Raw genomic sequence first — 12,742 nt, forward strand, 5'->3', positions numbered from 1 at the left:
TAGGAACCATAGCAATAGGCACTGCTCTAATTAACTCACACAAGTCAGAAAAATGATTGTGGAGTAACACAGGAAGACTCCAAGCTCCATTATGAATAAAATCTGCCACCAACCCATCAGCAATAGTAGACATATTTGTGTGAGGCCCAAAAAAATGGAGAAGAGGCTTTCCCAAAAAATTGTCTCGCCAGAAAGAAATTTTCTCACCCGAGCCAATAATCCACCTTGAGTTCTCCTGAATTAGATCCCAGAAGCGCCTCACACCCGTCCAGATAGAGGAACTAGCATATGAACGACGCAAAACTCCATTACGGCAAAACCAACCTCGAAGAAAAGAACTACCCAATGAAGGAGAAGAAAAAACCTCCCAACTCCGCTTAAGAAGGAGAGAGCGATTAAGAACAATCAACTACTTAAGGCCTAGCCCACCCTCCTCCACCGGTGAACAACAAGTTTTCCAAGCAATTAAAGGGATACCACGCTTATCAATAGAGCCAGACCATAGGTAATTGCGACACCAGACTTCCATCCGACGCAACAAAGAAATAGGCCATTCATACACCTGGAAACTATAAACAAGCATGCTGTTAAAAACCGATTTCAACAATTGAAGACGACCTGCCATAGAGAGTAGAGAGCCCATCCAACTAGAGAGACGCACCCGAATTTTATCCACCAAAGGCCGGAAATATGAGACACGAGGCTTCCCACGGAAAATAGGCACACCTAGATAAGAGAAAGGAAACTCCCCAATAGGAATGCCGAGAGAACTACTAATAGAATGCCTTTGGTAAAGAATGTGTCTGCTGAGAAAAGCCTGAGACTTAGACTTGTTAATTCTTTGCCTTGAATTAAGCCCATACTCCTCAAAGAAAGTCATAACCAACTCCAAACTGCATTTATCTCCTTGACAGAAAACTATCACATCATCAGCAAATAAAACATGTGAAGGAGCCAATGCCCCCCTTGGGGAAGAAATAGGGTGCAACCGGCCACTACTCAACAACTCAGAGAGACCCCTACTAAGAACTTCTTCTGCCAAGCAGAAAAGAAGAGGGGACAAAGGATCTCCTTGGCGCACTCCACGGCCACAGGAAAAATAACCCACCGACCTCCCATTAATTAACAGAGAGAGTTTCGCCGAATGCAATAACACCTTAACCCAATGCACAAAAATAGGGTGAAAGCCAAAGGCCTCCAAAACCTTCAAAATAAAATCCCAGGAAAGAGTATCAAAGGCTTTGGCAATATCCATTTTAATTGCAACATTTCCACCATGACATTTGTAGTCCAATAGATTAATACACTCTGAAGTAGTAATAATGCAGTTCGCTATGTTCCGCCCTGGAACAAAAGCATGTTGATGAGGAGAAATAATCCGTGAAGCAATGGAAGCTAGCCGGATAGAGATAATCTTTGGGATAATCTTGAATACAAAATTGGCCAATGCAATAGGCCGAAATTGCTTCATAGAGTCTGCATGATCCACCTTGGGAATAAGCATAATCAAGCTTGAATTAAAAGAAGGTGGCAATGAACCATGCTCGAAGAAAGACTGAACTGCCTCAATTACACAAGCACCCACGATCTCCCAACAAGAAACAAAGAAATGTCCATTAAAATCGTCAGGTGCAGGTGCACTGTCTGGGTCCATATTCTTCATTGCCAAGAAGATTTCCTCTGGTGATGGAATAGCTGTTAGAGCCTCATTTTCCTCAATAGTTACTAAAGAAGGAATGACACGGCTAATGAGACCCGAATCATAACAATCTGCATGATTAGCAAAGAGGTTTGAATAAAAATCTACAATATGATTCTGAATAGCAAGTGGATCCTGAAAAACATGATCACCATATCTAAGTAGAGAGATGGAAGAACGAGAGCGTCGCACCCGACACATAGCATGGAAGAAAGATGAGTTACGATCGCCCTCTGATAGCCAACGCAACCGAGATTTCTCCTTCCAAAACATCTCTTGTAAACGCATGGACTCAGTCAAGTTTGCCTGAAGCTCACATTCCTTGTAGAAATCTGCATCAGACCCCCTAGTCGCGCTTTGGAGTTTAATTTCTTAGGGCATACACTTTGTGGGTAATCAAACCTTCCACAGAAAAGCAGCATCAGAGAAGGGGTCTGCATGAAGTTGAATGGCGTCAGGCAGCACTACTTAGATCATCATAAGAACATTACAATTTAGAAAGGTATTTGGTTTTTTGTTTCGCATCCCATTTACACGTCGTACTATATAGATCATTCTGGTAAAGCAGTACGTGGCTGGTGTCAAAACAGTCACCGTCGTGCTGCTTTCATGTTGATCATATATACATTGAATATAATCGATCATGGTATCAGCAAAAGACTATAACGTTGTGAGATTGTCACTCATTTTGGATATTCTTGAGACTCACGTCTGTGACTGATCAATGTTTATTCACTAGTGTCAAGCTCAAGGACAAGTCTGCTTGGTTATGTTCATCCACTGTGTCAAATAGGAGAAGCTGCATGCATCCCACACTTTTGTTGATGGGGCGCTGCTTCATCTACATTTGACTCGGGCGATGAGTCACAGCAGAATTGCAGACATGTGAATGCCAAAGAGTTTTGAATGGACTTGCAACTGTCTGTAACTGTTGCAGATAAAAATTCTAGGAAAAAATATTCTTATACTTCATGATATATTGGGTGCTGATGGAAGCCAAAGAGTAGTGTTAAGGAGTCTGTGAACCAAACTCATCCTCAGTCAACAAGGTCGAAAAAGGTTACCAAGGGTGTGAAGGACTGGATTTGTTCTTAATAGTGTGATGGCAACGTAACCATCCATGGAACGTTGTCACATGAATTAGTTGAGACTAGACCTTGTAGCCAAGAACTTGAGTCTTGTATTTATATTGCTTTGTTGATCCTTATGGACAGAGCCTCCTCATCTTACTCAATGCAGCGTCGATCTTAGCAAAAGATGGAACAGGGAATGTGGTTTTAACACTTAGAGGCTTAGAGCATAACATTGCACGTCAGAGTTTATTATTCTTTTCACACTGTAACATGAATTAATCCCTACGCTTTCTATTCACACTAATTGATCAGAACTGGGAAGCGTGAGTTTATATATAATAGTCTAAAAGAATATATAGATGTGATTCAGAACAAGAAGATAATTTTTTTTTTTAATAAAGGGCTGGTGCGGCTGCCTTCAGGCCTTAATTAATGAAACTGTCGAATACAAGGGGGGGGGGAACATTAAGCCTAAACCCCTGATTACAATAAGCATCTAGAAAATGTCCTGAAATAATATCAGGAGTCTCTACCAAAGAAATGAATTCAACTAGGCACCAACTACCAAAGAGTGCTCCACTAGCTACTCTATCTGCTTTGACATAGCGATGACAAAACGGAAAGATAACTCGATATGTAACACGATTACAACGTAGCATGATTACCATAAGCACAGCTTTCCTACTATGTTGCCGCCGGAGGAAACTTCTGACGACACTTAACTTCACTCTGCCACTAGGCGATAACTACTATTTGACGAAGCAAATAACTCGCCGCCTACCTAGTGCATATACTGGCACAAGGCCCTACCAGTCCTACACAACAAGTGTAGACACTTATTTCAAGCCAAAGACGCAACCAAAATAAAAAAAAACTACAGTAAATAAAAATAGAACTAACATAACTAGCCAAGGTCGGGCCTAAAAGGAGGGCCCAAACCCAAGCAACAATAGAGGGAAAAGGAAACCCACAAATTGCCAGCTAGGCTTGGCCCAACTCCACTACAGCCACTACCGCCGGACCCTGTACATGGCCTCCCCGCCGCCAGCGATCTTTCAACGCACCTAGGAGATCTGTCATCCCATATCAAAACCAAACCCTGCAAAGAAACCATCTTCGGCGCACCATGGAGAAGTCCTATAGAAACACGCCAACCCAGATCAGGATCAGATGATCCTAACCAGATAGGATTGGTCCGAGTAGCCCCCGGCCACGCCGCACCGGACGCCTCACCACCTGGTTGCCTCCAAGTCCGAGATCGAATCAGTTGAGTAGGCCATCGAAGAGAGAACCAGAAGCCAACAATCGCGATTTTCCCCTCCCTCACCACACTGACATCCACCGTAGCCTCTCCCATCGGAACGAGAACGTTAATGGGGAGACCCAGCCTCACACCTAACTCACGTGAAGCCTGACAATGGCCTGTCAGACTATGGCGTAGGGGGACGCTTCCGGACAGGGGTGAAACCCTACTATTTGTCTCTCAAGAGCGTACGGCGCGTTCTTCTCAAATTTCGACTCGGAGACTCGGTTTTTGATTAGGAATTGTTCATCTTAAGAAGATAGAATCTTATTGAAGATAATTTCTTAAGATCAAGAGCATTACAAAATGCACTGCAGATCCTGTAATCTCAAGTTTAATCTGAGGTGGCGGAGTAGTGTAACCTTGGAAGCTACTGATGGTCCTCATTGAATGAAGCAGGCAGTGACTGTGAAGTACGACCCGAAATTAGCTTCATCACACTACACGTGTTAATATCAATGCTCTATTTCAAGAATTTTGGCAGGGAAGGGATTGGAATCGAATGTCACTTAATATTATAGTTTTCTTGATGTTGTTATGAGAGATATGAGGACGTTTTTCTTGTGTCCTTATAATTATTAGATGTCATTTTTTTTAGTTTCAATTACCTTTTTCTAGTGTCCTTGTAGACATTAGAAGACGTTTGTGAATATAAATAAGGACACTTTTTCAACGTCCTTATAGACATTTAAGGATGTTTTTTCAACGTCCTAAAAGATTACTTACTATGACTCCATGATAGAGAACCTTTTTTTAATCCAATCAAAAAATACATAATCTCATAATCCAATTTTTCAATTTACGGCTCCTTGAGGGCCATAAATAAATCTAAGGACTGGGTAAGTATATATTATTTTATCTTGATATGTTTGTAGGATGGATAAGGTCAAAAATTTTAAGCGTCCACCAATGTCTTTAAAGATGTTTTTCGAATGTCCTTAAATCCATTTTTGTAGTAGTCCTAAATATGAGTTTGCTGATAAACTCATTTGGGGAGTACTTGTAATGGAGTCTTCTCAATGAAGTCTGCTTTTATTGTGATAGCCAAAAGTTTCCCAAGTATACTTGGAAAGAAGTCTGGTTTCTTCCCATCCCTCCTAAACAGGTAGCTAGCTTTTATCCGGCTCTTTGATTCAAGGTATAGTGGTATACTTAATTAACGAACAATGGTTTAGAAGAAGACTTATTTCTGATCCTAATAGTTGTTATTATCATGGTAATATGCTCCAACTATTTCGAGGTTGTACTACAGCTAAACAAGTGTGCAAGTCTTTAATTAATATTCCTGTTAATTTTGGTTGGAAGGAATGGATCTTTGCTAATGTGAAGCAAATAGCTTACACTATGATGGTTCTCTAGTGGAATAATTTTATGATTTTCTGCTCCTGATTTATTCGGAAATGGATGTGCAAAGGTGCTTTTGATCCCAGCTATTGTCTTCATTACAACATCAATTGTATAACATTTAACTATGCTTTCGATTGGGTCTTCTGCTTATGGTAAAGAAGCTACTGATGCAGTCGGAAGTAACCTGTGTTTACAAGTAATAAACCCTAGAAAGATAAATCTGGAGTCCACCAGAGAATTTGAGAAAATCTCTCATTTTATTAAATTTGATATGATAAAACTGATTCTAGTACAAAGCATAATGGTGCTTATATAGGCATCCAAGTCATAACCCTAATCACAATCATAACCTAACAAGAAATCCTAAAGAATCCAAATTAAAAAGGAAAATAAAAAACCTAAATAAAAAGAATCATAAAACAAATGTAAAACTAGCCTAAAAATATTAAATCCCGAATCGGATAATCAAAACAATATATTTTGGCCTAAATCTGTTAGGGCTCACTAATGTGAGTCTTGAAGATCTCGTCATTCCCATTCCAGAAATGTATCATGCGTCTCAAACGGATATTCTGGCCAAAATTTACTCCAATCTGATTCACAATCCAGAACCTAACTTTTAGCACGAGAAACCTGAAAAGTCCGAAACCAAATTTTCTTGGATATTGCAGCGGCTAGTAACCTCATTATGCATGAATTACCTATTTTCCAATCACTCTTCTTGATTCCACGCTGTTTCTTTATTTTTCTAGTTTTCCAGCTAAACCAGGCTCATTCTCGTCCTACATCATTCTCTTCCACTATGAAAGAACTCACCCTCGAGTTCCTCTTGAATAAAGGACAAGAATAGGTAGACAAAAGACCTGAGAAAAAATTAGACAATTGAACCTGTGGATTATTGGCCGGATCTTCTGCATATTCTGATGGCACAATCATGAACCCAATACCATACATGAGTCTGTCATATGCATTTTGGCTTTCATAGGCAACCTTAGTAGATTCTTCTTCGCTCTTAAGGTTGCATTCTTGAATGACATCTGGTTTTGAAAGATTTAGTTCAGGCTTCAAGACTTCTTCATTACTAATAACCATGTCTTCATGAGCAATTTCATCTTTAACATCTTCTTGGTTACCATGGATGATTTGTTGTGGAGTTTCTTCCATTAGAAATTCTTCTGGCTTTTCTTCAGATAAACTATTAATCTCAACGGGCAAAGAAAATTCTTTGGACTTTAACTTCTTCTCAAAAACCGTAGGAGGGTAATTCTTAATTAAAAAATCTCTAAGCAAAATTTTTTCGCTAAGAAGACCTTTCATCTTCCGCCATGTCAGAACACGCACTTTTCCTATTCTTTGACGAGAACTCTGCAACTAATCCTACCAATAAGCAGCAACTTTTTTCAGCTTCCGAGAAACTATCTTAGCCTACTTGTGTTCTAGAACCTCCATGATCTCAAAGAATCTATCCACTTTAACCTGCCAATCCAGAAAATCCTCCACGCTCATATGACTAGAAAAGTAAGGAATATTAGCCTTGGTTATGAGATCCTCGGAATCATAATTAATATCACCTCCACCACCACGTGGAGCTCTAGCACGTTGTCCTTCCCCGCCTCTGTAGTTGTTGTTGTTGTTGTTCGTTCCTTCCAACAACCTACGAAATTCTGCCAGTTGAGCTTTCACGGCAGCAGTCATCTGAGCGGTAAGGGCAACCAAATCCACTCTTGTAATTGGAGCATGTTCATCAACCATTGCTACAAAGGTAAATAAAAGAGACAGAAAAGACCTACTCTGATACCACCTGACGCAGTCGGAAGTAACCTAGGTTTATAAGGGTTTATAAGCAATAAACCCTAAAAAGATAAATCTAAAGTCTACCAGAGAATTTGAGAAAATCTCTCATTTTATTAAATTTGATACGATAAAACTGATTCTAGTACAAAGCATAATGGTGCTTATATAGGCATCCAAGTCATAACCCTAATCACAATCATAACCTAACAAGAAATCCTAAAGAATCCAAATTAAAAAGAAAAATAAAAAACCTAAATAAAAAGAATCCTAAAACAAATATGTAAAACTAGCCTAAAAATATTAAATCCCGAATCGGATAATCAAAACAATATATTTTGGCCTAAATCTGTTAGGGCTCACTAATGTGAGTCTTGAAGATCTCGTCATTCCCATTCCAGAAATGTATCATGCGTCTCAAACAGATATTCTGGCCAAAATTTACTCCAATCTGATTCACAATCCAGAACCTAACTTTTAGCACGAGAAACCTGAAAAGTCCGAAACCAAATTTTCTTGGATATTGCAGCGGCTAGTAACCTCATTATGCATGAATTACCTATTTTCCAATCACTCTTCTTGATTCCACGCTGTTTCTTTATTTTTCTAGTTTTCCAGCTAAACCAGGCTCATTCTCGTCCTACATCATTCTCTTCCACTATGAAAGAACTCACCCTCGAGTTCCTCTTGAATAAAGGACAAGAATAGGTAGACAAAAGACCTGAGAAAAAATTAGACAATTGAACCTGTGGATTATTGGCCGGATCTTCTGCATATTCTGATGGCACAATCATGAACCCAATACCATACATGAGTCTGTCATATGCATTTTGGCTTTCATAGGCAACCTTAGTAGATTCTTCTTCGCTCTTAAGGTTGCATTCTTGAATGACATCTGGTTTTGAAAGATTTAGTTCAGGCTTCAAGACTTCTTCATTACTAATAACCATGTCTTCATGAGCAATTTCATCTTTAACATCTTCTTGGTTACCATGGATGATTTGTTGTGGAGTTTCTTCCATTAGAAATTCTTCTGGCTTTTCTTCAGATAAACTATTAATCTCAACGGGCAAAGAAAATTCTTTGGACTTTAACTTCTTCTCAAAAACCGTAGGAGGGTAATTCTTAATTAAAAAATCTCTAAGCAAAATTTTTTCGCTAAGAAGACCTTTCATCTTCCGCCATGTCAGAACACGCTCTTTTCCTATCCTCTGACGAGAACTCTGCAACTAATCCTACCAATAAGCAGCAACTTTTTTCAGCTTCTGAGAAACTATCTTAGCCTACTTGTGTTCTAGAACCTCCATGATCTCAAAGAATCTATCCACTTTAACCTGCCAATCCAGAAAATCCTCCACGCTCATATGACTAGAAAAGTAAGGAATATTAGCCTTGGTTATGAGATCCTCGGAATCATAATTAATATCACCTCCACCACCACGTGGAGCTCTAGCACGTTGTCCTTCCCCGCCTCTGTAGTTGTTGTTGTTGTTGTTCGTTCCTTCCAACAACCTACGAAATTCTGCCAGTTGAGCTTTCACGGCAGCAGTCATCTGAGCGGTAAGGGCAACCAAATCCACTCTTGTAATTGGAGCATGTTCATCAACCATTGCTACAAAGGTAAATAAAAGAGACAGAAAAGACCTACTCTGATACCACCTGACGCAGTCGGAAGTAACCTAGGTTTATAAGGGTTTATAAGCAATAAACCCTAAAAAGATAAATCTAAAGTCTACCAGAGAATTTGAGAAAATCTCTCATTTTATTAAATTTGATACGATAAAACTGATTCTAGTACAAAGCATAATGGTGCTTATATAGGCATCCAAGTCATAACCCTAATCACAATCATAACCTAACAAGAAATCCTAAAGAATCCAAATTAAAAAGAAAAATAAAAAACCTAAATAAAAAGAATCCTAAAACAAATATGTAAAACTAGCCTAAAAATATTAAATCCCGAATCGGATAATCAAAACAATATATTTTGGCCTAAATCTGTTAGGGCTCACTAATGTGAGTCTTGAAGATCTCGTCATTCCCATTCCAGAAATGTATCATGCGTCTCAAACAGATATTCTGGCCAAAATTTACTCCAATCTGATTCACAATCCAGAACCTAACTTTTAGCACGAGAAACCTGAAAAGTCCGAAACCAAATTTTCTTGGATATTGCAGCGGCTAGTAACCTCATTATGCATGAATTACCTATTTTCCAATCACTCTTCTTGATTCCACGCTGTTTCTTTATTTTTCTAGTTTTCCAGCTAAACCAGGCTCATTCTCGTCCTACATCATTCTCTTCCACTATGAAAGAACTCACCCTCGAGTTCCTCTTGAATAAAGGACAAGAATAGGTAGACAAAAGACCTGAGAAAAAATTAGACAATTGAACCTGTGGATTATTGGCCGGATCTTCTGCATATTCTGATGGCACAATCATGAACCCAATACCATACATGAGTCTGTCATATGCATTTTGGCTTTCATAGGCAACCTTAGTAGATTCTTCTTCGCTCTTAAGGTTGCATTCTTGAATGACATCTGGTTTTGAAAGATTTAGTTCAGGCTTCAAGACTTCTTCATTACTAATAACCATGTCTTCATGAGCAATTTCATCTTTAACATCTTCTTGGTTACCATGGATGATTTGTTGTGGAGTTTCTTCCATTAGAAATTCTTCTGGCTTTTCTTCAGATAAACTATTAATCTCAACGGGCAAAGAAAATTCTTTGGACTTTAACTTCTTCTCAAAAACCGTAGGAGGGTAATTCTTAATTAAAAAATCTCTAAGCAAAATTTTTTCGCTAAGAAGACCTTTCATCTTCCGCCATGTCAGAACACGCTCTTTTCCTATCCTCTGACGAGAACTCTGCAACTAATCCTACCAATAAGCAGCAACTTTTTTCAGCTTCTGAGAAACTATCTTAGCCTACTTGTGTTCTAGAACCTCCATGATCTCAAAGAATCTATCCACTTTAACCTGCCAATCCAGAAAATCCTCCACGCTCATATGACTAGAAAAGTAAGGAATATTAGCCTTGGTTATGAGATCCTCGGAATCATAATTAATATCACCTCCACCACCACGTGGAGCTCTAGCACGTTGTCCTTCCCCGCCTCTGTAGTTGTTGTTGTTGTTGTTCGTTCCTTCCAACAACCTACGAAATTCTGCCAGTTGAGCTTTCACGGCAGCAGTCATCTGAGCGGTAAGGGCAACCAAATCCACTCTTGTAATTGGAGCATGTTCATCAACCATTGCTACAAAGGTAAATAAAAGAGACAGAAAAGACCTACTCTGATACCACCTGACGCAGTCGGAAGTAACCTAGGTTTATAAGGGTTTATAAGCAATAAACCCTAAAAAGATAAATCTAAAGTCTACCAGAGAATTTGAGAAAATCTCTCATTTTATTAAATTTGATACGATAAAACTGATTCTAGTACAAAGCATAATGGTGCTTATATAGGCATCCAAGTCATAACCCTAATCACAATCATAACCTAACAAGAAATCCTAAAGAATCCAAATTAAAAAGAAAAATAAAAAACCTAAATAAAAAGAATCCTAAAACAAATATGTAAAACTAGCCTAAAAATATTAAATCTCGAATCGGATAATCAAAACAATATATTTTGGCCTAAATCTGTTAGGGCTCACTAATGTGAGTCTTGAAGATCTCGTCATTCCCATTCCAGAAATGTATCATGCGTCTCAAACGGATATTCTGGCCAAAATTTACTCCAATCTGATTCACAATCCAGAACCTAACTTTTAGCACGAGAAACCTGAAAAGTCCGAAACCAAATTTTCTTGGATATTGCAGCGGCTAGTAACCTCATTATGCATGAATTACCTATTTTCCAATCACTCTTCTTGATTCCACGCTGTTTCTTTATTTTTCTAGTTTTCCAGCTAAACCAGGCTCATTCTCGTCCTACATCATTTATCTTTTTAGGGTTTATTGCTTGTAAACCCAGGTTACTTCCGACTGCGTGCTACTCAAAGAGGATTTCAAACTGAAATGATTTCTTGGCTTTTGCCTACTCATGGTCACTTCAAACTTCATATTAATTGTTGATGGCCCAATATCGAACTGGTGGTGTCGATCAGGGATTGTGCTGGAAATTGTATAAATGGCTTTATGAGAAGCTGGTGAAGTACTGAAAGGTATGTGAGGCTTGTAAAACTAAATTACAAACAGGCTCACACAATTACATGTTCAACTTCACTATCAGAGGATCAAAACATACCATTGACATCCAAAGTTGAAGCCATTGTTGCAGCTGCAGAAACAAGGACGAAGCAAGGTTGAAGTCTTGTGCTATTCACCAATTGAAGCTTATGAATGGGTAGAACACAATGTTTGTAGACGGTGGTGATAACAGAGACCCTAACCTCTTATTTATACAAGTACTAGTCCTAAGAATCCTCCTATAAAAGTTTTCCTTAAGGATCAAGTCGTGTATCTAAGAATCCTAATGCATCACAGTTTAGGACTTTCTTGTAGTCTAAATAATGGATTCCTAATCCAATGCTAAATACACTATTACATTAGATATCTAGGTAGATTCTTTTCCAGATCCATGTTGTATTCGACTTAATGTTTTAGTGGTTACCAAGTTGCTTTAGGATAACTTGTGATGAGTCCACCTTTGATCTAACAATCTCCCACTTGGACTATCACTGGTTATCAAGGGCAACCAAAACTGAATAACATCAACTCATTTACAACCAGCTGAAGTGTGCACCAGAATAAGGAAAAGTCTCAAAATCCATTCAGCATGGTCAAAACACAGTAGCTTATGCAGAGCAAGGGAAAACATACACTTTAACAAAAATGTAGCACTTCCAGACCACTAACACAAGCTCCTGCATTCCACATATGCTATTTTTAAAACAAAATGATGTTGTATATGAACATCGTGTATTACCAGAAGATCATATACCTAAATGGTCCAACTGAATGTTTCAAAATGAAACTCAAGTAAAAATTGTAAACATTGATGGTCTTAATGCTTGTACTTTAAACTAAAGGAACATGTTCACTGATATTACAAGACCATCTGACATCAAGGTAAATCAACAACACAAAATAAAATGTTATAGAAAATTTTAAATAAAAATTGCAGTAACACAAACTGAGTGAAATACCTTGAGAATTTTATTGATAATCAAAATTCAATAATACATAAAGTGGTGATGATGAATAAACTGAAAATCACAACTACCAAAAAATTTACAAGAACTCATAAAATACAAAACTCATAAAATTTGCTCTTACTAAATAGGCTCCCACTGAACTCAAGAACTTAAACTAGGTAAAACACCAATATTCTCAATATGCAGCTTCTTGAAGGCAGCAACTGACAATGCCTTGGTGAAGAGATATGCAAGCTGAGAGTCTGTGCTTATACTCAATACTGAAATTTCACCATGCTTGACTCTCTCTCTCACACTGTAATACTTGAGGTCAATATGCTTTGAGTTATTTGACCTTTTACTGTTTTTACTGAAGAACACAGCTG

This window comes from Rosa chinensis, chromosome 7 (genome assembly GCF_002994745.2).
Source record: "Rosa chinensis cultivar Old Blush chromosome 7, RchiOBHm-V2, whole genome shotgun sequence".
Taxonomy (NCBI): domain Eukaryota; kingdom Viridiplantae; phylum Streptophyta; class Magnoliopsida; order Rosales; family Rosaceae; genus Rosa; species Rosa chinensis.